This window comes from Pezoporus wallicus, unplaced genomic scaffold, assembly GCF_028554395.1.
Source record: "Pezoporus wallicus isolate ANWC-B61680 ecotype Strahan unplaced genomic scaffold, APGP_CSIRO_Pwel_v1 contig_3817, whole genome shotgun sequence".
Taxonomy (NCBI): domain Eukaryota; kingdom Metazoa; phylum Chordata; class Aves; order Psittaciformes; family Psittacidae; genus Pezoporus; species Pezoporus wallicus.
In genome coordinates this window covers 7,975,288-8,003,273 of record NW_026635157.1, presented here as the reverse complement: position 1 = coordinate 8,003,273, position 27,986 = coordinate 7,975,288, and the positions used below count along the sequence as shown (strand labels likewise).

General features: G+C 38.1%; 1 long non-coding RNA gene across 1 annotated transcript; it reads left to right on the top strand.

Annotated features, from left to right (window-relative positions):
• The first annotated feature begins 19,854 nt into the window (after nt 1-19,854).
• Nucleotides 19,855-23,248, top strand: LOC130597136 (uncharacterized). The gene is made up of 3 exons (XR_008971680.1): nt 19,855-19,990; nt 20,543-20,628; nt 22,819-23,248. It is a non-coding gene; the product is annotated as an uncharacterized LOC130597136 (long non-coding RNA).
• Nucleotides 23,249-27,986: the final 4,738 nt, after the last annotated feature.

The window sequence follows — 27,986 nt, the reverse complement described above, 5'->3', positions numbered from 1 at the left end:
GCACATGCTGGGGAGCTGGGATGCTTGTTGGGCTCCTGTTCTCTGCCAGTGCCTGCCACTTGATGAACAGCTCTGGGCTTTGCATCTAGATTTTCCAGCATGTTTTTTCCTCTGGTGTCCTCAGATCCAGCCCCTGCTGCTGGGTGAGGCTGATCCTGCGTAGGGAGGGTCAGGTACCCATCCAGCTACAGTTACAAGTCCCAGGGCACAGGTCCCAGGGTGCAACTCTCAGAAGCAGCAGTTCGCTCAGAAAGGCACGTGGAAGCGGGTCAGAATCTGCTGAAGGCCACGTGGGACTTATCAACAGTAGTGTTGCAACACAGGGCCTAGTTCCCAACACCAGATAGAGCAACTACCCCTTGCACCGCAGAGGCCTCTATTCCAATCACAGGTGGGAGGATAAATCTCTCCGGATCTCAGGCTGCAGAGAGTAGCAGTGGTTCTTGCAAAGGCCTGAGCTGGGGAAAATGGTGTTCTTGCCTGCAGAAGGTATACTTCTAGATGAGGAGAGATTTGCCACAGCAAGGAGCTGTGGGAGCAAGATGGCAAAGTGCACAGTATTAGGGGACATAAAAAGATGTTGACAGCATCTTCATAGAGATCCTGCAGAGGCAAAAGCCTGAACCTGTAACTGCACGGAGGGCAGCCAAGATCATGGTCAGCTGTAGGGCAAATGGAGAGTCCCAGGCTGGGAAAGGCAGGAGGCTTGTCTGGCAAGAGGAGGATGGCAGATCTGCAGTTGCAGAGCTGGTTCACTGTGCTGGTAGCAGGCAAGAGAGAGAATGCCACCCCTGGGAAACCAGCAGAGTACTGCATTAGCACCAAGAGGAAGTTGTGAGTGATGGTAATGCAGGACTCACCTCTGGGGGCACAGAAGACCCATTTTGCTGATCTGACTTGCTATCTATAAAGACGTGGTGCTTATTGGGAACTCGAATTCAGCATGTTGCAAATAAACTGCCAAGGCTTGTCTGGCCCTTGTACTATTTCTCCTGCTGCTTATCTGCATTGGCAGCATTAATGTGTCTTGAGGCAGGAACCTTGAGCATATCAGGAGTGACTGAATGGCTTTAGGAATGAGTGTCAGAGGCACAGAGGCTCAGGTGGTGTTCTCTTGAGTCCTGACGGTGCAGAGGAAGGGCTTAGGGAGGAGCAGACAGATTCCATGGGTTAATGTCTGGTTGCACAGCTGATGTCATTGACAGGAATTTGGCTTTTATGAGCGTAAGACCCGCTTTGTGCAGTAGGAACTGCTAGACAGAGGTGGTGAAAAGGCTCTGCAAGAAGGGCATGGGGGTCTTGTCAGACAATGCGATGAACAAGATAAACAGCATGCCCTGGCAGTAAAGAAAACGAACACCTTCCTAAGTTATACTCATAGGATCAGAATTAACTATCTCACTTTGCCCAGTACGCATGAGATTCCTACTTGTGCAAAATAATCTGGAAGGCTGTGTGCAGTTTCAAGCGCCTCCATTTAAGGAAAGAGATTAATAAACTGAGGTGAGTTCAGAAGAAGACAACCAAGATGTCCAGGAGGCTTGAGTCTCCTTGCAAAGGGAGGGTGAAGGAACTGGTCTTGTTTGGGCTACAAGAGAGAAAGCTTTGGGGAGACCTAACAGCAGCCTTGACATAGCCATGACAAGGTTGTCAAGAAGATGAAGCCAGACGCTTTCATAGTGCTGTGTGGTGGAGGATAAAAGACAGCAGGTATAATCTGAATCAAAAGAGGTTCAGACTGAATAAAAGGAAGAACATTTTACCATGAGGACAATCAAACACTGGAAAAAATTGCCTGTGGGGCTGTGTGTTCTCCATAGCCTGAACAGATAAAGCCCTGAGAAAACTTGTCTTATCTCACATCTGATCCTGCTTTGAGCAGGACATTGGCGTAGAGATCTCCTGAGGTCCATTCCAGCCTGTCTGAGTTACCCTGTTGTAATATGAATATCGCATGATCCAATGAATTTAAAAAACAATGAACCAGTAGAACCAGTAAACTCACTGATGAACAGCAGAGTATTTATGTGCTGTGCCTTTGCTTTTCCTTAGCATCTTGTTGCAGGGTTAACAGAACAAGACATGAAGGCATTAGCTGTTCAGACTCAGCTTAGAGTCTTGGCTTTAACAGAAGAGAGGAGGAATTTGCTCTGAGTTGATGGATTGTGCACAGCAATAGTTGAAAAGTTTATGCTTTTTCCAATTTACTAAGCCTGCTAGGCTTCCAGCAGGGATGTGAGAGCGATGGGTGAAAGGGTTAGCATTTCAAATAGCCTGGTCTAGTTACACCAGTATTTCCTTGTTAGACTTCTCTCTGTGTGAGGGAAACTAGTTTAAATGAAGACTAAATTGAAAAATACAGATTGCTTGGAAAATAGTGATGGGGGAGAGCAGCCCTGCTCTGCATAATCCAGTAGTTTCAAAAAAGTTCCCAGAAAAACAACTCTGTGGTAACTTGCGTGAATGTATTCATTAAATTAAGAAATCGGGTCAAAGCGTGTTTGTGTTTACACAGAAATAATGGGCTTAATAATATTAACATGCCTAGTAGTGCATTCAGAGAAACATATGCAAGTAATGGCACTTGAACAGTTTCTAAAACTTGGATCAGTTGCTTTAAAAGTACCTTGCTAATAATAACAAGTATCATGCTTTATTTTATATGTAGGGAAATCGGGGTCTGCTGAAGTGATTTGTTGAAGGTCAATTGGGAGACCAAGGAAAAGAATTCTGCTCTTCTGAGACGCAAACCTGTGTTCTGTTAGACTGCTGTGAGAAGGCAGACGGCATCTTTGACCTGAAGTGTTCACCCAGCCAGTAGCTGGATATTGTAGTATATTAAACTGTGTTTTCATTCTTTGATACTGGCACCAGTTAAACACGTAAATTGAGCAATAAATGACTTACATTCTTAAAATGAATTATCCATTCACATGATGAATATCATACTGACCTGTTTACATATTTCTCACAAAACTATTCTCTGTGATTTGCAAACAGCTTAAAGACATGAATTTTTTGACAAATATCCCTAAAGAAAGCCAGGTCTTTGGCAGGCTGTTTAGCAAAGCCGTATTTTCACTCATATTCTCCCTCACTGATCTATATTCACACTGTCCCTGTACATATGGCAAAGCATTTGCTATGGGAGAAGTTTTTGTTTGTGAGGGCATGCCCACAAGCTCTTCCCCAGTTTCCACACTTTATAATTGGAGGAGCAGATACTTCATTATTTTTACTCTCTTCAACCTTTTATGTCTGACCATTTAGATCTTATCTTTCATTGTTTGGGGTTAAAGTTTTGCTAAGTTCCCTTTGAATTTATCCAATTGTCCTTCTAGTGTTTAGCTTCAGGAGCCTGAACAATATCTAATATTCCTTCTTATGGACAATCCATGTCCCTGCAACCACTGAAGTGAGCTTTCAGGTGTCATCAGACCAGCTTTCTTGGGTGCTAGGCATTGACTTTCTTGGGCCAAGAATGACTTTCTCTTACATTCTTTAGCATCTTAGTCATGGTATAGCAAAGCTCTACAGAGACTGTACCTCCTGAGCCTGAAGTACTTTTGCTTGAGCATGATTTATGTTGCAGAAACATGAAAGAAGTCAAGATCGGCAATGCACACACTGGCATCAGTCTAATATTCTTGATTCTTCTTGCTGGCACTGATGTAGTTATACATACGGAAAGCCTTGGGGTTTTTTTGCCACATTTGGCATAAAGTGCTTTATTATCTGGCATTGCTTATTGGTTGCAGTTGCATAAATTACACCAGGATATTATTTTGTTGTTGACAAAGGCTGCCCTCAGCACTTCAGACTTCACTGAATGCTGCAGTAGTTGTCCCTCTATTTGAACTGGTGTTTGAAAGTGTCTCTGACTTCAGCATTTGGACAGGCCCAGTGTGACATGAAGCTTCAGTATGAGGGCAGAGACCTTGCTGTGAGGGCAGTTACCTAATCCTTCTTTATCCACTGATAAAGACAGCTTCACAAGGACTCAGTAAGACATGCTGTCCTTCGTTAAGGTCTCTACTGATATATTTTTCAGAACAAAGGCGCAGTTCAGACCTGTTCTGAGTTTCTTCCCAAGATCATCTTCAATTTCACTTGAGTCAGAAGACGAATCACAGATTAACATATAGTTGTTTTCTAAGCTACAGCCTGTCATGACCAAGCTTCCCTCTATAACTTTGTTGATAAAGCAAACTTTCAACTTTTTATGTTGATAGGCCAAGGTGTTTAAAAAGTACCTCCCTCCTCACAGTAGTGGCAGAAAGATGGGATAAGGTATATAATCATAAATAAATAATGTTTTAGTATTTCTGTAACCATCAAGGCCTTTTCTCTTAGACTCCAAGTGACCATCCATGACATCTCTGCAAAGTATCTCAGTCCCTGAGGTTTGTCTTTAGAAGACATTCCATTCAGCTTCAAAGTTCAGGATCATTCTTGAGGTCAGCGATAATTTTTTTAGATCCGTTTCATAGACTGACACAGTGTGAAAATGCTTATAAACAAGTACTCATTGGAGAAAGACAGCCCTTAAGATATTTTGTCTGTCAGTACATTCACAACCACCCTTTTACCCTTCTCACTGGGATTATTTGGAAGTTTCCTAGTTCTGAAGCTGAGAAGTACAGTGGGTGTGAGATGTATTTCTTTCTTTTAGACCAGCTCATGCCTCATGATGTGAGCACTCCTGTGCTGGTATTGGTTGCGGTAGAGTTGATTTTCTTCATAGTAGCTAGCATGAGACTACGTTTTGGATTTGTGCTGAAAACACTGCTAATACACAGAGATGTTTTCATTATTGCTGAGCAGTGCTTACACAGAGCCAAGCCCTTTTCTGCCTCTCGCCCCACCCCATCAGCAAGTAGCGTGGGGGTGCACAAGAAGCTGGGAGAGACAGCTGTTCCCAAACAACCGTAGGGATATTCCATACCGTATGATGTTTATACTCAGCCTATAAAGGTAGGGGAAAATGGAAGGGAGGATGCTTGGAGTGATGAAGTTCGTCTTGCCAAGTAGCCATTCTGCGTGATGGAGCCCTTCTGCCCTGGGGGTGGCTGAACACCCGCCTGTCCGTGGGAAGTGGTGAATGAGTTCCTTGTTTTGCTTTGTGTACATGCACAGCCTTTGCTTTATTTATTAAGCTGTCATTATTTTAACCCACAAGTTTTTTCACTTTTACCCTTCTGAATCTCTCCCCCATCGCACCAGTGGGCAGTGAGCGAATGGCTGTATGGGGCTTAGTTGCCAGCTGGGGTTAAACCATGACAGTCAGCTATCTTTATACCTTATGAATAGTGTTGAGGAAAAAAAAAAATGACCTTGGGAACAAATGCGTCTATTTATTGGTATATAACTCTGTAACTAAGCATGGCATTTTTAAATGGAATAGTTGCAATTCAGTACCATGTCTATCACATTATCTTAGTGTACTAACTTTGTCTCACCCATGGTATCATTCTTATCATGTCAGTTACATAAAATTAAGTAGGAGCGTGAAAACTAAGTGAAAAGAAACAACATTATGTGCACTTTTCAATTCATGGTTGTTTGGGCATGTACCAAACTTGTCAATTAAAAAAAAAAAAAAATATACACCTTCTTGTCAAAAAAATATACACCTTCGTGTCAAAAAAATATACACCAAACTTGTCAATTAAAAAAAAAAAAAATATACACCTTCTTCCTACAATGAAATAAATATCTCCCAATATTGAAATGGCTGAAGAAATAAAAAGCAAGTATTACAGCCAAAATTGCATATTATGATCTCAGCCAGAGAGGATTGTTGGTCTAAAGGACTGACTTCTTATTCTCTAACTAAATCAAAGTAAGTGACTAACAGTCAGAACTGACAGTAAGCAGCTAGTCAAACCTCTGAACTAAATAGAAGTAGTTTAAGCTGTCAGCGAAGCACCAGAGAGTCATTTTCCTGTGTTTCTTACCCAATTAGTACATACTTAAACAAATTGGAAAATACGATTGTGCAGCTACAAAGACAGTGAAGACTTGTGCTTTTTACATAGCTTTTCAGTTGTCATTTCAGGGCATGTTGATTTTCTATTTAATCGTGAGTTCAGCTAGAAGCTTTGGTTTCAAATTTCCCCCTTGGTCACTTTGTTCAGTTCTTACAAATACAGGCAGAAGGGAGTTCACATAGTAAATATTTTTACAAACTTTCCTTTCTAAGTTTCTCTGACTGTCATAATGGCTTTCTTTAAGGCCCTTTCACTGGTTTTAAGGAGGCTTGAAAGAACAGGAGACCAGGAAAAACTCTCTGGGATGGCTGAATGAGAATCAAAAGAGACCTGAGAACATGGGGAAGGCAAAGTTCATGACTTCTTTAATGGTGGAGAGCAGAGGAGCCCCCAAGGGAAGTAGCTCCCACGAGTGTGGATGTGATGAGGGTGCTCTTTGATGCGCAGGTCTGGTGAGATAGCCCCTGGAGACCACTGCTCATCCCTTTTGTTTTCTTCTTGCCATCCTCCCCATGGGGGAGTTGGGCATCCAGGGAGTTCTGGTATCGTCAGTACAAGTCTTCATGCTCCAAGCTGTGGGAAAACTGATCCTTCTTGCTCCTGTGTAGCTGGGTTCTTCCCTCCTGTGCTGAAGCTTGAGAGTGCCTTAAAGCCCAAGGTCTGTGCCACAGCCCTGAAACCACAGAGCTACTCCAGCTCAGTTTTCTGGCTCTCTCATACTCACCAGTTCCTCAATGTGCCTCTCCCAGCTGTGTAGCAGACTCCACCATCTCTGTTAACACTAATGTTTTCACAAGCTTCCAGTTCCAGAGCTGAGGAGTTCTGATACAGAGATGTGGAAATATTTACAAAAGGTGTTGAACAAAATCAAGACTCCTTTGCTTCTCTCAGTTGTTTTTTAGCAGGGATTACTAATAAAAGACGCAGCCAAAATTGCTTCTAATATTTGCTTTTTTATTATACTTCTGAAAAAGTAAATAATATCAACCCTGCATGTAATCCCTATCTACTTCAAAATGCAGGTCAAACACAGCAAACCAAAGTATCCATCAAGAGTGATGACTGTAGGTTAATACCTTTCTGTCAGGATGCCATATGGTGATTCGTGTTAATATTAACATAGCAGGGGGGAAAGAGGGAAGTTCCTTAGGATGATAATGACTATTGTGTGTTTGGACAGATACAGAAGTCAGCTTTTTTTGCTTCACAGAAGCAATACTGCACAACCTCCTCATGAAATTAAACTCACTACTAAAGGAGTTATTCCTGCACTGTAGAATCTTTTGGGAAGTGTAAAGCTGCTATAGCATCTCTTGTGACCTTTACTTCTATTTTCTGTGCAGGCAACAGCACCTTTTCTGTTTCTCCTAGTAAGGACCTAGACAAGAAAAAGAAGATGGAGGTAAACTGTTACCAGTTCTGCTGAAATGAACCACATATTTCTGAAAAGCAGCTCCTAGACCAGTTAGAATGGGACATGCTTGCTTTTTTCTGGATTATTCCTGGACCAGTTGCTTACAAATGGAAAATTGGATTATTGTTCTTTGTGAGTTTTTGTTGGTTTGTTTGCTTGGTTGGTTCTTTTGGAGTTTGTTTTTGGTTTCCATATTTTATTTTTTCTTTGCTGAGCCTTCCAGGACTCATGGTTTAATCTCTAGAACTTGAACTCCTCCATCTAAGATATGGTGTATTATCGGAACAAACAAGGGGATAATAATTCTGCTTTACTCAAGAATTTTAGGTTTCAAAATCTGCCTTCATTTCAAATTGGACAACAGCCAAATATTTTGAAAAAAGAAGTAAAGCAGATTGAACAAAACCTTTTAACTGTACTCGTTATCTTGAATGACATTTTAAGATCTTAACAAAAATTTGACCCAATATGTAATTCTTAAAAAGAAAATCCATGTTTTATTTCAGGAACATGTCAACATTTTGAGGCTTTTGGAACTACTTGAAAGTATTTCTTAAAGGAAGTCTGCATAAAGCAAACACAGTTTTGAAAACATTTTATTTTCTTTTACAAAATATCTCTGTTAAGAGATATTCTCTTTGTTTATTCACTGTACCTATGAACTGTCATGAAACTAGAAGACTTTTAAGGTTTGGTTGTGGAAGCTTGGACAGATAATGCAAAGCAGAACATCAGCTGAAGAAAAACATTATTAGCTTGATTGAAGTCTACCCTCAGAATTGAGCTAATCCTTGCTCTGCATTTTCAGCTATATGCATTGGTGTAGCAAGTAGGCATCATGCCCTACCTTTGACTCATTTCTGAAGCACTCAGTTAGAAAGGCATATTAATTAGGCAGTTCTGTATGTGTGAGCACACGTCATCTAATCATGAGCACAAAGCTTAAAATATGATGTTGACTTCTGTATAGGCACCTTATATACTGTAAATATAGAAACAGAATCATAGAATAGTTAGGGTTGGAAAGGACCTTAACATCATCTAGTTCCAACCCCTCTGCCATGGCCAGGGACACCTCGCACTAAACCATGCCACTCAAGGCTCTGTCCAACCTGGCCTTGAACACCACCAGTGTTGGAGCATTCACAACTTCCGTGGGCAACCCATTCCAGTGCCTCACCACTCTCACAGTAAAGAACTTCTTCCTTATATCCAATCTAAACTTCCCCTGTTTTAACCCATTACCCCTTGTCATATCACTGCAGTCCCTAATGACTATTAGGGACTGTATATTTTATATATTATGAAATATGTGTGTTATAGGCAAAGCACCTACATTGTGCTCAGTATTGCAAATAATCAGATCAGATGTTCAAGTTTAAATATCCAGAATTTGTTTTTTTAGTTTCCAATGAGCTAATTAAAGCCATAGCTAAGATAATGCTTTGCATCTCAAAGTAAAACATTTCCTGGCACAACGCAGTGAATATGCCATTGTTCAAGATGCTTGTGCTAAAATCTTAGAGGAAGTGATATATGGTATCTCAATTCCTAGAAATATAAACTCTTTTACAAATAAATATATGTACAACTTTTTGGTACCCTTAAAAATGTTTGGTGTGCATTTTTTTGGTGCTACGCAGACATTTTCCTCATTATCTGAATTTAAACCTGGTTTACATCAAAACTATAGTCTGCCTCTCTTAACTGCCTCCAGTAATTTTTTAGTAGGGTTATGTGTGGTGTGTGTGCTTAAGAAAACAACATTAGGTTGTGCTATCTGATCTTAACATGCTGTACTGTTGTGGTGAATTTCTTAATGCACCAGGGTGTCCATCAGGCCCCAGATACAACCACAAAGCCAAGCCAGTGACGCAAATCAGCAGCTGATATAAACAAGTTGACACAAACCAGAAACTGAGCTAGCAGTGAACCTCCAGAGATGCTTCTTTTTTTCTTCTTTTTTTTTTTTTAATAAAGAGAAACATTTCTCAGCGACTGAAATGTTTCTGCATTTGCCTCCAACTTCACAATTAACCTAAAATTGGCTCTGTAACATAAAATTTATGAGAAAGAATGCGATACAACCTGCTTGCAATTAGTTTTATAGACAGTGTATCCTAAACTTAGCATGTTTGTTGATTTTTAAAAGTACACCAATGACCTGTTTTCCTATTTATATGCCATTTAAGACTCTGCAAGAATACTCACAGCAGAGGCTATAGTGCTTTATTGAAGTCCTGTAATCTTTCTTTCAGATCTTTACTCTTAGGTGATTAAATCCATATAATCACTTTCTTTACAGTTAGAAATATTTCTCTCAGATTCCTTCATTCCAAACAATAAGTGTATATGTAGTACTTTATTATTACTGTTTAGTTCACACTCCTAAGCATAAGCATCATGGCACCTAGATTTACACTGGGCATGCTTTGCTAATGTAAACTGCAGGTACATACTGTGCTAGTAGTGCTGCATGTTGGTGCAGCTTTGAGTAGCAGAAGTGAAGTATTTCTTTTGGCTCCCTGTCGTGCTTTCCTCCTCCTTTCAGCCAAGTAAGATCTTCAAGCCCAGGTCCAGGTTTGTCTGTGTAGCTACACCTGCAGTGAGACTGTTGTCTGGTGCAGCTGTAGCATTGCAAACCGCTTGCTTGACAGATGCAGCCAGGCCAGCAGGAGTGCAGTGGAGATGTGCTTAGAAATATCCACCTCTTCTCCTTTCCCAGAGTAGTTACTGTCTATTTTGCTGTGTGTTTTCATGAAGTCATTCAAGTACTTTATCCTGTGTATCATTAAATGTGGTTATAACAATGTTTTCAAACAGCTTATGACTTGTACTAAGTCAGATGTGGTTTTTCTTCTACATACTTATGTCTGAAAGCATAATACTCTGAATTTTATTTTATTCATCTCCAGGTTTTGATTTCTTTTAAAAAGATGGCACAAGCAAAACAACAGAGACAACCTGATCCTAAAAACTGACAGTATTTAAACTTATGGCAGTATGAGGCATAGCAAGACTCCCGTTTTTTCTGACTGACACTTTGCTTTGAATTACCTCAGTTTGATTAACCTTTATTTGCAACCTAGAGTAATTGTATTTATGAAACATAAATTTAAAGACTGTTAGTTACTGTATTAGGTAAGTAACACACATTTTAACAAGTTCTTTTGAAGAAGAAAAATGTTGGCCATCACATATGTAGTTGCAGTAGAAAATAATTTTTGCCTACTGCTAATATGTCTCATCATGCTACAAATCTTCCTATTAATGGGATAATAAATAAGATATAAAAGCTCTGCTCCTCCAAGCTTTTCATATCATTTCAAGCCTGCTGGAAAACACAAGAAAAGTTGCCAGTCAGTCCTCCTGAAAGTGAATGTCTTCTTTTACATAGTCCAGATAATACTGTAACAGGAAATTACTTCTGTATGTGGCATACATATGTGTTGGGAAGAGCAGGACATTTTTGTATCTATTAATAGAGAGATGTCTTCTACTGGGTATTATAACTTACTGAATAGTCCCCGATGTTAGCTAGCTGTTGTTGTAATCATGACCTTATACAAAACTGCTTTTAATACATTTTCCACAAAATTTAGTCTTCTGACAGAAGGTGGGTTGATATACAAAAGATAAGAAAACTGCAGTTCATATGTCTTTTTTTCTGATTACTTTTATTTACCAAATAAATAAAGATGATATTGACAGCATTTTTCTAGTTATTTGTCATTACTGTCCCTTGATCTTAATGTAATATAAAAGATGGTGATAAATTGGCATTTTCAGAGGCAAATGTGGAGTATTGAGAGGGTCTGTAGACTGAGGCTGACATTTTTAATTTACCATCCGACTTTTAATGTTTTCTTATCAACTTAACCCCAACCAACAAACAAAACCACAAGGAACCAGAATCTGGAGCCACTGTGCTTAGCTCTGTTCAGCTTTAGGAAAGGGTTCCAGAGATTAAAATTCATGTTTAAAGATTATGTATTTAAGTTCCAAAACCTACTGTCTTCTGCCTAAACACAGGCTCTGCCTACTGCTCAGTTCATTACAGTATCAATATTACACAGTATAGTACCATCTATGCACTGTATAAAGTAATAAATGATATTATCCTCTCTGTCTTATTGCTTTTAGCTCTGTATTTTGCATTTAATCTGTTGCAAGAAGAGCTGTTGCAATCTGGGGACTACCATTCATGAATCATTGTTTAAGGGAACATTTCCATGTGAGTGGAATCCTGTGTCAGATTCTCATCTTCTGGGTCTGCAGCTGCATTTCAACTCTGAAATCATATTACTTTTAATTGGTGGTAACAGCAGCAGGGCACTTCTCATAGACAAGATTCTCATGCAAAAGTGACTCAAACAAAATTCACATTAATGTGTGCTGGTAGCCCCGCAATGTGCATGCTCAACCCCATTCTGCATGGTCCTTGCAGCTGAAAGGAGAAGTTGTGTTGCTGGACAAAGAGAGTGTGGTGACAGGGTGGGGTATGGAGCCTAGGGCAGTTGTTCTGCCTCCTCTATGTTCAGTTTTGCCTACAGTGATGAAGAAACTTGAGTTGTCCTGACTTATAACAATGAGACAGCCACATCCCTCATGAAGTTCATCTTCTCCAAGAGCTCTGCTGGGGATGTTGGTTTGAATGTGAAAATCCCCCAGAAAGGAAGGCAAAGAAATGACGGTCTAACGATGAGTCTTAACTGCTGGCAAGCTCCAGTAGATGGGTGGAGGGTGGGCTAAAAGATTTTATCTATCTCTCCCAGTTGCTCTCAGGACAGCATGCTTGATCATTAAGGATAGCAGACCTCTAAATGCAATTCTGAAGTCAGTGGAGGTACAGTGGGCTGTTAGATACATCCCTGCATTAACTGGCACAACCAACAGACTGCCTGCAAACAGATCTTACAGAAAAGGTGGACGGGCTGCGGAAGCCTGTCACAGCTTGTGTTGATTTATCCAGTGAAGTGCTTGGGCAGGAAGCTTAGAAAAGGCAGAAGAACAGAGGTGGTGTTTTTACTGTACTAGCGACTTACTGTGGAGCCAGCCAAGAAAGAGGAAATCATGCTGCATGGAAGGCAGGTCACTTGGAGGATAAACTCTTAGCAGAATCTGGGATGGGTTTGGACTGGATTTCTTGTCTCCTGAGAGTCCTATGACCTCACCTGAAAGAATGGCCAAAATGTTTAAAAATCATCTACAGCAAGGAGATGCATGCAGATAATGCCTCACACTCGCATGTCCTCGAAGGACAAATTGTAACACCAGGGTCTCCAGAGGGCGAAGGGATAATGGATATGCTGTCAGCCCTTGTTTTGAAGGTCTCAGAAGATAGGCCTATGAGACATATGGAAAAATCTATGTACAGGAAATGTTCTAGAGCAGGCACGGGAAGCCTGCATGCAGTTCTGCAGCCTAGAGGAGCCAGGGGAAGACTGACAGTATGCAAGCCTAATGTGACTGTGTCTAAATACACGTTGAATAGTCTCCAGCTGAAAGGACCTTATCAGGACTGTCTGGCAGGATCTGTTACAGGTCTTGCACCAGGGACATTATTAAGATGACAGATGATGCTGTTAAAATGGCAGTCTGTAACATTGCTACAAAAAGATCTTTAAAGCTGTATTTTTGTCTGGGACTTTTATAAAGTGACAGAAAAAATGTACATTGTAAAAATCTGAACGTGTGCTTGTGGAGTGAAAACAGTGTCAAATGTGAACACGAGCAAGAGAGAAATGAAGGAAATGGAACAGTGGGATTGTAGAGAGAAGGGAAAGGTGCTACATGGAAACAGAGCAGTGAACGCTTCAGAAATCTAATTTGAAAATCATAATCCAGATCCCACATTTTTCTAAATCTGGTCAAAATATCTGAAACTGTGGACTCAAAAACCTTGAGGTAGAAAGGCCTAAAGGCTTTCTTGTAATCTATGCTAATATATACTCATTAGTGTTCCTGAGGAATAGAAGTTACTGTAGAACAAGATTTCTGCTGTACTGACATGTTTTGTTCTGACCAGAGCTAAAAAAATATGAGTGGAGTGAAATTAAAATAGTCTGAAATATATAATGATTGGAATTTAGTGTGCAAACTCATTAGATTTAAGACATTTTAGGTAAAAGTGGTGTTATATATTTTTATATCTTCTCTCATGATGCAAATCCCAGTATATGTTAATGGTATTTTAAAGTAGTACATTTAAAATAGATTAAAACTAAAGACAGAATTGAAATTTAATATGTGGAATGGATTCCCACAAGAGGAAAGAGTCTAGAAATAATGAGAATTCAAGACAGTATAAAATGACAACATGTATAAAAGAAAACCTAGGTGAAATTTAGAAAGTTAAGAAGAGAGATCATTTTTGCACTTTGCTATAAACTTTGAATCTGTAGCAGAACTACTGAGCACTGCTGCAAATAGGATAGTAAGCATGGCTGTTACTCAGACCACTTTTTCTGCTCTGGTATGTCAGTTCCTATGTTATGTGTTCTTCCTCCAAAACCTCTTTATGGCTGAAAAAAAATGTATCAAATAGCTTGAACATTAGCAAGAATCACAAAGCTCTTCAGAATTTTAAGGGACTGCCTTTAAAACTGGTGGTGCTATTTACCATTTCAATTCCAAGTGGGAAGTGGGCAGGATAGAAGCTTTCCTGCAGTTCTCCACAGCCTGTGTGAGCTTCTTTAGTCAGTGATTCAAGGTCAGCTTAGTCTTTTTTCTTAAAGATACGTAGTTCTCTTAAGACCTAACTTAGCTGCTTTTCTGAGAGATTTAATGTTCACCTTTTATGGTCTAAGAAAACAGTCCAAACTGAGCCCCTAGTGTGAGTGCCGTCAAGAAGCCATGGGAAGATGCAGTTCTGTGGAAGAACAAGTATCTACAGGATTACACAGCAAACCTGCAGGAGATATATATATATATATTTATGCCCATCTGTCACTATATTTTAAAAGAAATTATTTTTTCTTAGAATGGTGTAGAATGATGAATAAGAATAATGAGATTACCAGAGCTCAGCTGTGAAAATAGTGAATTAAGAAATTGTGTAACATGCCTCCTGTAGCAGTCACTTTATCTGCAGAGATGGAGGTAAATATGATACCCAGCTTTAGAAGTTCATGGGTGCTCTAGCAACCTGCAGACTATGAGTCTGTCTTCTTTACCATCCAAGTCTTTATAAATTGTAATAATGAGTATATGTAGTAGCCAAATACATAGATAAAAAGTTTACATGCCATTTGTAGAGGGAAGTCACTCTTACTCATGTATTGCAGTTCTTCAAAAGAGTCAACAGCATGTGGATGAGGGTGGTCTTGCGAGTCAAGTGTACTTGGATTTCCAAAAACTATTCACAAAGTCCTTCACAATGATTTCTGAAGAGGCCAAACTTCTGCAGAAGAAAATGAAAACTATCCTTTCAAGGATACAGTACTTGTTACAAGACGAGTAAGTTTTCGTGGTAGTGGAGGTTTCCATTGGAGTCTCATGAGAATATGTGCTGGGAAATGTGTTCAGCTATTCATGAAGAGACTTAGAAAAGTAGTGGAGTGGTGGAACAAGGATATGAAGAAATTTTCTAATAATCAAAAAATGTTCAGGATGGCCAGAATTAGGGCTAATGGCTAAAGGATTTATTAATCCTTAGTAAGTGAGTAAAAAGGTGATGCTTGAGTCTTACAATCAATAATGTAAGGGGTGGGGGAAGACAATTATGTGTGCAAAGCAATGGACTCTAAAATGAGCTATTACTTTTAAAGAAAGACATCTTGAACTCTTTGGGCGGGCCTCTGAAAACATCAGCTCACATATTGCCAGCCAAAACCATGAAAAGAATGAGGAGAGGAACAGAGAGCAAAATAAACAGTCATTACACCACTAAATAAATCCAGGATATGCTCACATCTTGAATATTAAATGCAGTTCTGGTTACCCCATTCCAGAAAGTAAATATTAGGATATAAAGTACAAAAATACTGGTCAGAAGTACAGAACAGAGTGAGTTAATAAATGAGGAGAACCTCCTTTGGTGTAGAAAAAGATCAGAGGTGTGCTGAGAGGAAAAAGCATAATAAAATCATGGAGAAGGTGAATATGGAATGATTACACTCTTTGTAACACAGGAACTCTGAAAACAAAACAAAGGAAGCTCTTTTTCACATAATGCATAGTTAAGTTGTTGGATTAATCACCCCAAGATCTTGAGGCCAAAAATATGATTGTTTTCAAAATGAAATTAAAAAACACACATAGGATGGATTCATATTGCCAGTAAACACAATGGCCTAAATATGCCTTGTGTCTCAGAAGGTCCCTTACCAGATCGCCAAAATCCTTTCTAGAGAAAGGACCACTCTGTTTGTCTGCTTTATACTCTTTCCCAGCATCTGCTGTTGGCTGTTGTCAGATTACTTTTGGCACCAGTATAGCCACTCTACTTATGTATTCTTTTGCTGATATTCAAAATTGAATACATTTTGAGTTTCTAAGCCTTTAATCAGGGGTTTAAAAACTACAGATCAGAGTGGTTGATGCTTTTACACTTCACGATAAAACTTGAAGGACATTGCTTATCAGGAAAGGTGACCATGCAGTCTGTAAAAATCCAGCTTGCTTAAGCTATGACAAAGTAAAGACGTGAACCCCAGTCTGAAAATGCTTTCTTTTATTTGTTTGTTAAAGTACGTTTTGTATGTAGAGACCTGTATATGGAGTTGGAAAGGTTTCCATATAGGGTTCATCAATAGTTAATGCTTCTTGTAGCCATGTCAGATAAACAGTGTTGTTTCACTTCGTGTTTATATGTCTTCAAGTGATGTGTCCCACTTGGGCAATTTCAAAAGGTTTTCAGGCTCAGATGGGTTTGTGTAATGATCCTCATTTGAGCTGGAGATCTTCAGAGAACAGGCACTCTCATGAGACTGCTGGTATTTCCTGTTTCTCATCAGACCAGAAATACAGTAGCAGAGGAAGAGCTTTTCTCTTAGCACTGTATGGTATTTGAGATTCTGCCTGAATCTAGGAAGTGCCACAGTACATAAAACTGACAGAAAACAAACAAACAAATTTAGTGTTCAGACCACAGAAAAGTTTCATATTTGAGTTGTGTTTGGACAGCAGTGGTTCGCCCCTCCCTAGACTTGTGATACATTTTTGCTCAGAGTTAAGGACAAAGGTGACATTTTTTGAAGTTAATTACATGCTTTTTTGTAAATCTATCTGCTATGTAGCACTGACATAAGCATTTTATGTTGTAAAGACAGTGGTATTGTACAGTGGTACTTAACACACTAATTATAATGTAACACTTCCTTGTAGGACTAAACGTATTTATCTAAAAATATCTTTTAATGAGATATGCATTATATTAAAATAGGGTCTCATTGATTTTCTTGAAAGCTATCTAGTGATTTCTTTAATGAAATTTGTGATTGCAGGTATAAATTGATACATATGTATATTTTAAACCCAAAAGGTCAAACACCAGTTTCAGGCAGTTCCAATATAGACAAGTTAGAACCAGCACAGATTTCTCTTGACGCAGAGGATAAACAGAGACACAGAGTGACTAAGTGTGTGCTTGTGTCTTTCCAATACTTATGCATACACATTTTACATTTTAACAATTTTAAAAATTCACTTTTTTTTTGTATTTTTTGAAATATTTATATATCTTAATGGTGTGTTTGTGTGTGTTGTTTTTATTTATATTTATAATGCAATAAAAATAACTATGTATAAAACAATGCTGAAGAGTAGGTGATTTTGTCTTGTATTTCAAATGTATTCCAGCTGCTTTGGCTGTTATTTTCACCTTGCTGACCACGTGATTTCGCTGTGGTGAATATGTGCGTAAATGAGGTTTTTCTTGTGGATTTCCTGTAGATACTGGGAAGTTGCAGATTATGCAAAGGTGGCAAGACAGTTTATTATTCCGGATGTCAAAAGATGTAAAAAGCTTCTGAAATGATTTGTTTAAAATATTCCTCTTTTGGTGTATGAGAGGAAAACCTACTGTAAGTGCCCAAAACACCTAATTATCCTGTGGTGTGTTGCTATACTTTAAAGCCATTTCCTGTGAATAAATCAGGAACAGAAGCAAACTGTTACTGCTACCTCTAATTTGAGAAATTTTAGAAACTCTGCTCAAGATCTTTTCCTAAAGAAAACCTAAGTGATATATACATGCCCTCAAAATTCTAATTTTTTTTTACTAGTTTTAAAAGTTGGGTTTGTTTTTTTTTTTTTTTTTTCCACTCACAATTGGTACTCGGAAGATTTTAAAATTTGGGTGAAACAGATGACGGCATAATCACAGTTCAGTCGTCAGCGAAAGTTTGCCATACTGAGCAATGCTGCTCTTGGTTGCCTCAATGGTAAAATTTTTTTGGCTTGAAGAAGCTAATTCAATGAGATAAGTAAGTTTATGGGAAATGAGTAGTCAATCTAAAGAAGATGAATGTACTTCACCATCTAGAGGTGGTCCCACCCTTGCTTTAAGCTGCTTCTCTGTTGAATATAAAATTTGCACTGGCCCAGGTTGCACCCATCTGTTACCTGATCTTTTTCAGTCCATTTCTCTTGGTGAATTCAGAACACTGAATTAAAATCACAGCTCCTTCTGCAGTGTTTCTGGGAATAGAGTGCATCAAAATGAGATTCAAAACTTGCAGCAATTTCAGAATACAACTATCTAAAATCAACAGGCAGCTGCCTAAGACTAACAAGGTGGTAGGAATGCTAGAAAAGGAACAGCTGAGGGTGGACACCCTTCTTGATTGTTTCCCCTCCTGGACCTCAGAGATATTCTGCTCTGTGCTTTAGAAAGGATCTCTCTATTCTGTGGAGGTGCAAAAGTCAGAGCACTGTTCTAGGCTCTTGCTTTAAAACATACCTGGGCATGGCACATTCCTTTCAGATACAGCCAGAGGCATGGCTGATAGTGCCCATCTTTTGTACTATAGGTTACTTAGAGCACTTCCACAAGAATTTGTTTTGGTCAGTGATTTTCTTAGCCTAAAGGCTTTTATAAAGACAGCTTTCACCACTTGTAATAAGATCCTAATCAGAGACTAGAGAATAGTAAATGAGAATATTTTTCATTGTGCTTATTGAAAGTGTGCAGGAAAAATTCAAGTATCCCTGGATCAGGAAGAAAATCTGTGAGGAACCAGGAATTTTTTGACTTGCTACTTACTGCATTTTTTTCAGAAGCAAAAGCTTGTGGTCTCTAGTGCTTGTTCTGAGCATCACTGTTGTGTTTCACATGGAAGAATTATTTGGTAAAATTCTAAAGTGGTCTCAAGTGTTACTGAGGGTGGTGCTGCGTAGAAGACAATATGGTGAGAGTAGTACCTTATAGGGTATAATGTAGAGTGCATGGGCAGGAGCTCCACTCCAGATCCCCTCTTTGAATAGAAAGCAGCTTTGCTACCACATCTGTAGGCACCCCAGAGGTCCAGGTGTGTTTTATTAATGGTTTAAGAATACCTATCAGACTGGTCACCTCACACATTTTAGTAGAGTTATGTCTTCTGAATCTTGGAATTGATCCAGGCATTGAATTGTCCAGTTCACTGAGACTTGGAAAATTTGCATTATCCTCAGAAGAACACAGAGGACTTTAATGGAAAGTATGAAGAGTGGGGTGTATCTAGGTTTGAGAATCAGATTTAAACACATAATCACCATCTAAATTTTAGGTGCATGCTAAGGATCTAAATTATCTGTTGCATCTGGTCCACAAAGCCATTTTGACTTACTGCTTTGCTTTTTTTCTTCAGTCTGTTCTGTTCCACCTCTTTTCTTTCCGTCTAGGATGGAATACTACAAGGACTGAGGAAAATCCTTAGATCTCTGCACACATGCTAAGTCACTGTTTGAAATCAAAGATGTCTGCATGCTCTTGCAGAACTAGGTCTCTACATTGCATTAATTTTATGTCATCACTTCAAATTTATTAGTTAGAATATATGTGCCATAGGTTAAATTGCTATATCAACATATGATTGCATGGCTGAAGAGTGCTTTCACTTCTAGTGGTTTTAAGGTGGCCTCATTTGTTGCAATACTACAGGAATGTGAGGCTTTTAAAGGGGGAACTCTCAAAGGGTTTGAGCCATATGAAACCATAACCAGGTATCTACTCAAACTAACATCAAGACTTCTCTGTAAGCTTAATAGTGTAAATTCAGGTGCTCTAAACCAGGTAATGCATTGCTGATTACCTGAAAATCCTTTGTAGACTCTCAGACAGGCCTTCATGGGAGATAGTGCCAGGCAAGTACTAATCTGAGGGCAGAGGGAAGTCACATATAAGTTCCTGGAGTAAAATACAGGAATGTTGAATACAGAACTAAGGAAAGATGAGATGAGGGAATACCCCAAGTGCGATTAGTGGTGTTTTTGCATTTATGTGTATATGTAGAGAGAGGATAAGAGAGAAAGACCGATGCAGAGTGAGAAGCAAGAACGTCATGTCACCAGTGAAGGTAAAAGCACAAGATGTGTGATATTGTTAGCATTCTCGGAAGAGTTTTCTCCCAGATCATCAGTTTGCAACATATACAAAACCTTGGTAAGAGCAGCAAGATGTACCCACACCAAACGATCCAGCTTTGGAGACTGGGGTTGAATAGAAGGATTTCCTGGAATGAAATATGGAGAAATGTTGACCAAAACATTAATAAATGACTGCCATGTAGTTATCAAACATACATCAGTTGTCAAAGTCATCATGAGCTCTGTAAGCCAATTAAAATGTTTAGTATACATTTTTATTCTTTTTATGGTAAGTGAGAAAACAGTAATACAATAAAAGGAAGGTGTGCCAGAGTGAGGTCTAGAGTTCAAGCAAAATGCTTCAGTGGAGTAATCTGATCGCCTCAGCTTGTTCTGTAGTATTGCTGAAGATATTTCTAAATCAGCAAATCCACCCACAACATGATGAAACCAGAAAAAATAAAGAGGAGCAGGGGGGAAGTCTTGCATGGGGCAGGGATATAGGAGATCCGGTTTGTGTTCCCATCTTTCTCATTAGCTTTTGGTTGACAATAATGGTGGAGAAGGAAAAGGATTTTCTCACTTTCCCTGCTAACACTTTTGTCACGTCTACTTATCTTGTCTACAGTTCACACTGAAATAAACTGAATATTCACACTGCTGTTATGGTGGTCAGCAAGCATTTGTGCTCACACTGATCCTGATACGCTGCAGGTATGCGTGTAACCCCAGAAGAAGCCTTGCTGCAGGTTGCCCAGCGGTTCCTTATGGCCCTTCTAGGAGGGACCCCACAACAACATGGCATCTCTGCAGCGCAGCTGAAATCCAAATCCAGAGAGGCAGTTTGGTACGGCACGGCATGGCATGGCACAGCACGTCTGCCCAATCCACACTTCAGATTTTGTGCCAAGGTCCTCATGAAGGGGAGGCATAAGCCTGATTCCCCTACTTTGGAGGTGTTCCCTGAAACATCCCAAAGTTTGCTCAGCTTTTCATACTAAAAAATGTGCAAGGCATGCCTGAAATCATCACAGACATGGGCCTGTATTTGTGGTGTAGTTTAGATGTAGCCGTATGACTAGAAAAACAGGGACAAGTAAGCAGTATGGCTCGGTATCTACTGAATAATAATATGCTGATAATAACATTTCCTTCAGTACACACATTTCTAATCTTTTAAAGGAGTAAGGCAATGAACTATAGTTTCTATACTGTAATATTGCTTTTTAGGAACTTATTTTGAAATCTTTTAAAACTTCTAAATTTCCAGGAAATAGTTACTTCATTACTACAGAGTTACTAGCACATCTTGGCCTGTTTCCACAAAACTGGGAAAATAACTTTACCAGATGCCAGTGAGTCTTTTGTACAGTGGGAGCAAGTCTATATGAAATCATGAAACAACATGAAGAATGATACTAGCTAAAAGCCTTTCCTTAAGAAAATACTGAGACTCTTCCTTATGATTCAAAACTCAAATGCACATTTTTCCACTTCACTGCTATGAAAGGAATCCTCTGTTCAAACAAGGTGACTATAATGTTTAAAGGTACAGTTACCAGGTAGTTAAATATGAACTAAATTATTTTTGCTGTTGCTGACTATGAAATGGAGGGTTGCACCTTTCTTCTCTGCTTTCTTTCCTTTCTATTCCCAGTTTTTTCAAAGCAAAATTAGCTTCTCATGATTACTTTCTGGAAGACATAAAACGGCAACAACAGTGCCGCTATTGGTAGTGAAAGATTTTCAAAACATGCACAAGGGAATGTTGGATCAGAGGATGAAATCCTGAATTATCAGTCAGTGGGATTTTACTATCCCATTCCAAACAATGGTTATGATAATTATGTAACATGACAGAATTTGACACATTTTGTGCAATTATTAGTTTATTCTGGATCCGTAATTTCTGATAATAAATTTTAATATAAAGTAGTATGTCAGGCCTTTTAACTATTATCTCTACAAAGGAATTTTTTGTTTTTAATGTCCTGCTATCATCGTTTCAAACTGCTTTTTTTTTCACCAAGTTTCTTTAATCTCTTACCAAAACTCAGTCTGGATTTTAATGATTATGTCGAAAACCTTTCACATTAGTCTGTAGGATGATGTTTGAACACCCAACAAATATAATGATCCACAGAATTTTGTGACAGTGGGTCTGAATGGAGCTATATAAGCAAATATCAAAATTGTATTTTGAAAGATTGCAGGACCTCTAGCAGCAGTAGTGAGCAAAGCACTGTAACTATCCAACAGTGGAACAACTAGGAAAAAAGAGAATAAGAAAGACAATCACCTTGAATTTACACAGCATATGATCATGACTTCTCTAGCTAACCTGAATTGCTATCTGAACATATCTTCTAAAGTTGTCAGTCTCCAGGCAGAACGACATTACCATCCCAAGTCTGTCCTAAGCATATATGGGAGTGGTATTGTATGTCAAGCCCAGCTCGTTGAGATAACTGGAACCAACTTGGAAAAAAACACTGTCAGTGGAAAAGGAAGTTGTGCTAAAGCACATCTTAAGTGCCTGTCCTGGGTTCAGCCACTGCTACTTAATACATACATAATTAGAAATACTATAAATAGAGTACACGTTAGTCTTCTGGTTGTTTCAGCTGTAGGAGAAACCTTTACAGGGCATGACTGTGTATGGCCTCTCTTGTACAGCCATATGATGAAGGAAAGGCTTGGACGTGACCTATTCATCAGCATGCTGACATTTGTATCACAAGGTTAGAGTAATGTGAGATAGATGATAACTTATGTAATGAACTTTTGAAAACCATTTTAGAAGCGGTTCCAAGAGGTTGGCTTATTTGTTATAGATAATCTGAGGTTGGGTCCGCGGGGGAATTTGAGCAGGGATCCTGAATATGTTATTCATTCTTTTTGCAGAAAAGCACCTTAGGAAGCGAGTGGGAAGATGAGAGTGCAAAATATTTGGAAGATGAATAACTGAGCATGGAAAAAGTGTCTTGGAGAGTAATAGTTCTTCCCTCCTCCTGAAATGCGTTTCCCATGACCAGCAAAAATAATGACAAGCTATGATTCCTCTGTGTTTCATCAACAAGACTTGGACATTTTGTTGTAGGGTGCATTATTAGAAAATAGGTTATTTAGATTTTTCAGCAGATGTCTAGTAAAAATAGAATAAAAAATCTAATCAACAAATCTTGGGAGATACCATGAAATAGAACCCCCTTCTATTTCACTGCACAGGAAGTGAAAGTGCAGGAGTTTTTTTGTTTTCTTTTGCTGCCTTGCTTTAACCAGTTTTGCTTTTCATTATTTAATACACAGTTTTTACTATGCAAAGCAGAATGTATTCCTAATTATCTCAGTGTAATCATGTAAAAAGTCATGAACACATTATCATCTTTAAATCTGTTTGTTATAATGTTTGTTAAAGTGAGTTGTTAACAACCTAGTTGTTAAAATGCACTATATCATTTCCTTTCTTTTAATGATCAATAGTTAAATGTAGCACAGTTATAACATCAAACATCTGAATAATAAACTGAGATCTAAATTAGTAAATCATACAAAAACTTGAAACATCTGTCTCCCATTGTGTAAATCATACTTGCTTTGAAAAAACAGACATTAACTCTTAAATTTGTAGTTTTGGGTACAGTGTGTTTATTTTTCATAGAAGAGCTCAATTAAAAAAAATATTATGCTTATTTTTCTGAGTCAGAGTCTTTTTTTTGTTTTAGTTAAATCTGATTTTTAAAGTAATTTTAAATCTGAAATTATAAAAACCTGTAATTATAGTTAAGGCTTATTTACCTTTAAATTGCAGGATTTCCAGCAATGCTAAAGGTGGCATTTTTACGAAATATTGTTGATTTTGAACAATGCATCCAAATTTTTCCACCTGTAGGTCTCAGGTTAAATAATAACTTATTTGGAAAACAGTATGACTTAATTCAGTGGATGTATTAATACAGAAAGAAGGTAAAGAAAATTAGCAATGAACATGTTTGGATTTGAACCATCGTTATATGTGTTTAAATTCTTAAAACCCTGCTGTGCTTGCCCTTGAAATCCACTTTCTCCCTTCTGAAGGGGAGCCCTTCTGAAATTTTTACACAGTTCTAGATAAATTAGATAATATATCTAGATAAAAAAATAAAAGAAGATAAAAATAAAATAAATAAATTGGTATCTTAAGGTGATCTTAAACTCATCTTTAGAATAAGATTTAGCTTATTCACTCTTATAATAGGCTTTAAACTGTAATTAATATGGAGTAGGAATAGGTGTAGAGAAAAGTAATGCCTCTAATAATAATTCATACAAATACTAGGGAAAAGACTAAACCTTGATCTTACATAGGTTATAAAACATAGGTTTCTAGAACTACAGGTAAATGTCATGTTTTGGTAAACTGTCAGTTTCAAAAGGACTTTGGTGTATTCTGAAGGTTGAAGTCAGCCAATAGTGAGAAACATGAAAAAAATCCCCCAGTTGAAGTTCCATTAAAGCTGATGCAAAAGAAGCGTACATTAAATGTAACAGAATAATAATTTGAACTTAAAGATGGAGGACTCATGAGGACAAAAGTTTTGTTGAATAGTTATGCATTTTCTTTACACATAATAATCATGTAATTTTTCAAAAAAATAAACCATGCAGAAAGTTTGAAAGGTTAACATCTGAGTTTCAGCATCTCAAAAGGAGTCAGGGAAAGAGAAAAAAACAGAATCTTAATCTCTGAAGCAATAAACCTTTGTGTTACCCGAGAAGTCTCAATGCCGCCTTCTTGCTTTTAACATTTCTGCTGGTGCTAATGTAAACCCAAGCTGAACATAATCTCTTTCCTAAAAGTACTTTAAATCATACAACATAAAATAGCTTTTTCTGTGGAAGGAGCTAACAAACACAAGGGTGTTTAGATACGGGGTGTCTACCAAACACTCATCGGTGTAATATTGAAGCACCGTACCCATATTTTAGTGAGTAGTCTCTCTGGAAATTTGTAAAAAGTTTTGACCTTACCTTTTTAGTTTGATATTTTCTCTAAATGGTTTTACAAATAAATGCTTTGATTGTATTTAGTAGCTTCAGCTTTTTGTAATAAATACTCTTTGTTAGTAAATGATACCATGTATGGCATTAGCATGTATTAAATTCATTAATACAGACCAAGTTTAACTCAGGATTTCATTTTTAGGATCTCTAACAAAAGAGATCATATGTGTGATATGTGTTTCTACATATTTATAGAGACATGGGGCTTTCTACATCTGGAGTGGGAAAAATAAAACCAAACATGCCTCATTATTTAAATTTTTATATTAGCTGGAATTGACAGTAGCGTCTCTTACCACTATGAGCATGACAGAAGGAAGATCTGACGTGTATCAGCTATAGGAGCTATATCTCACTCTTCCCTAAACTATACCATTTTCCATAAATATAGCAAAGATCAGTGTCCAGTGGGCACCATGTGGATCAGTATCCAGAAGTATAATGGAGGTTATTATCTACACCCATGAAGTCGTTTGCAACTAAGAGGTCACCTTAGACTTTCTCCTGTTTTCCAGTAACCCAGCTACAAGTAGTAATTAATAATTTATTTCATAGCTTTTATTGCTTTTTGTAGTCTATTCATAAGCAAAGAGTTGCCATCCATTGTTTTAGGCATAAGCTTTTCCCCAGCTTGTCATGATCTTCCCTGTTATTGCAACTTCAAGGTTTATATTACATCTGAAGATGAAGCGGAAATTTTATTGATATAGAGTATGATGATTGGCTTGCTAAGTCATACAGAAAATGTGTTTTGTATTATCAATAGCAGCTGTAGACAATGACAGCATATGACTTCATCCTTTCCATAGTGAATAATAGATTAATATAACTTAAGGATAGGTTCACTTAACAATTATGCTTTCACTTTGAAGGCAACATTTTCTTTTATTTCAGTTAATTCTTATCTTAAATCTGTTCCCCTGTTAACATTGACTTTTAGTAATTCTGATATGTTTATATTTCAGATAATTTTATCCCCAGAAGTTTAAATGGTTTAACTTCTGTCAAGTTCAGAAACCACCATCGTTTCCCCTGTACTAGAAGATAGTAATTATGACAAATAAAGTACTCAAATGTACTCTTATTTAACAGAAGGGCTTTCTAAATTCGCTGTCTTCACGTCAGCAATTTACTTATCACTGTCATCTTCTGGTTTATCTAACTGAGCTTTGATCTATTCAGTTCTAGAACTAGCTGCAAAACTTCTGATTTTATGGAGTGAATTCAGAGATTCTTTTGTTAATAAAGAACATTTAGTTTTGCAAATTAAGGGTAAATAACCTAGGGGGCAGAGGCCTCAAATTGATCATTCTAAAGATGAATGTGACTTTGACTTTTGAAGCAGTTGAATTTCACCTGCACTGAATATTAAAAGGTAAGGAATTTTAATTCTGAGGGCTCATCAGATTTAGGAATGTATCTATACAGCAGCATGGTGGAGCATAGCAGAGAGATGCCACTACTTTCTCATGAAAGCACTATTTCTGGAATGTACTTTACCACTACCAGATTGTTTCAGGACTTCAGCTCTGCCTGATTCTGTGTCACGTGGATGATTTAGATCAGGTTAGCACCAGCACTGACATGGCTCTATCGCACAGTAGAGATGCACTTTTAATCCTTTTGCAATTGCTGTTTCACGGAGTAAACCTTATGCAGTATACAGATTTTACTGTCATGCCGCTTTTAACCTGAAATGCATCTGACATCTCTCTTCAGGTTGCCTGGACTTTCATCAAAATTCCTTAGCACTGAGCAGTAATGTTTAAACACTAAACTGTAAGGCTGTGGTTACTGACTAACAGCATGGTAGTAAACACTATTTTAAATAATAATTTAAATTTTAAAAATTATGGTAAAAGTGCCTGGTCTTCTATGAGAAACTTTAAGTACTAAAAGTTCTTAGTCAGTCCTCAGATTTCTGCTGCACTAGAGCAGCAGTTTATAGGCTACAGAGTATTTAATATTAAAAGCTGAATTTTATTTGTATTTTGTGTGGCTGTCACTTCTGCAGTTTATGATATTGACATTTCTATTACTTTGGTTGGGGAAATACCCATCATCTGAAAGACACCCTGAAGATTAGCCAAACATTTAATCTGGCAATACCATAAATCTTCCTTTGTTTTATATCAGTGTATTGACCATCAAATGCCCTCCCTGTAGGAATAAAAAAGTGCTGACTATTGTGTGATACTTTCTCTGGGAGGCAGTAGAAAAAAAAGGCAGGGTTAATAGAAACATGTATGTGGCCAGTGGATCATAAAAACCCTTAACAGGTGCTGTGGACTGTTACCAGTTATTAATCTGGTCAGCAGCTGATGCGCTCCTATTTTAAGGTCACTCCGTGTGTGCTATTGAGTTTTCAGCAAAGTCCTCTTGCTATGGTGTTTGTCAGGAAAGTTGATTAAAGAGTTTCATAGGTTAACAATGGACTGAATAGGATTATAATTTACAGGTGACTAAAGGCACTATGGCTGATCAGACCACAATTCAATGCCTCGACTATTTAGAGAGGATCCTGGGATCTTTTCAACAATTCTTCACATTTTTCATCTGTGAATGCTTTCTTTCACATATTCTAGAGAGAAAAATATGCAATTGTATCAGACGTAATTGCTCTGATGTGGAAATATCTTCCTTGGTACTTATTCTTGTATGCTAGGAGCTGCTTGTTTACCTTAGAACTGTAAAGAAAACATAGAGACCTGAAGCACAGTGAAGCATCTTGCGTTATCCATGACCTCTCTATGTCAGCTGTCTTTTCTGATCTGAAAATAAGGCAAAGTTGTGGAAATATTTTAATTTGTAGAGTAAGGTAAGCAATTTTTAATACTGCATATGATTGCAGCTGAAATAGAAATATCAGTAGGTTCTTAGCATACAATAATTGATTTTAACAGTAATCAGAAAGTAGAAGTCATGGTTTGCTGTACACTTTATTTATAGATCTGTTTTTACAACAAACCTATAGCTACTAGACCAGCCTGAATCATTTTTGAAGGGATTTTTTGAGAGTTGTTTGGCAT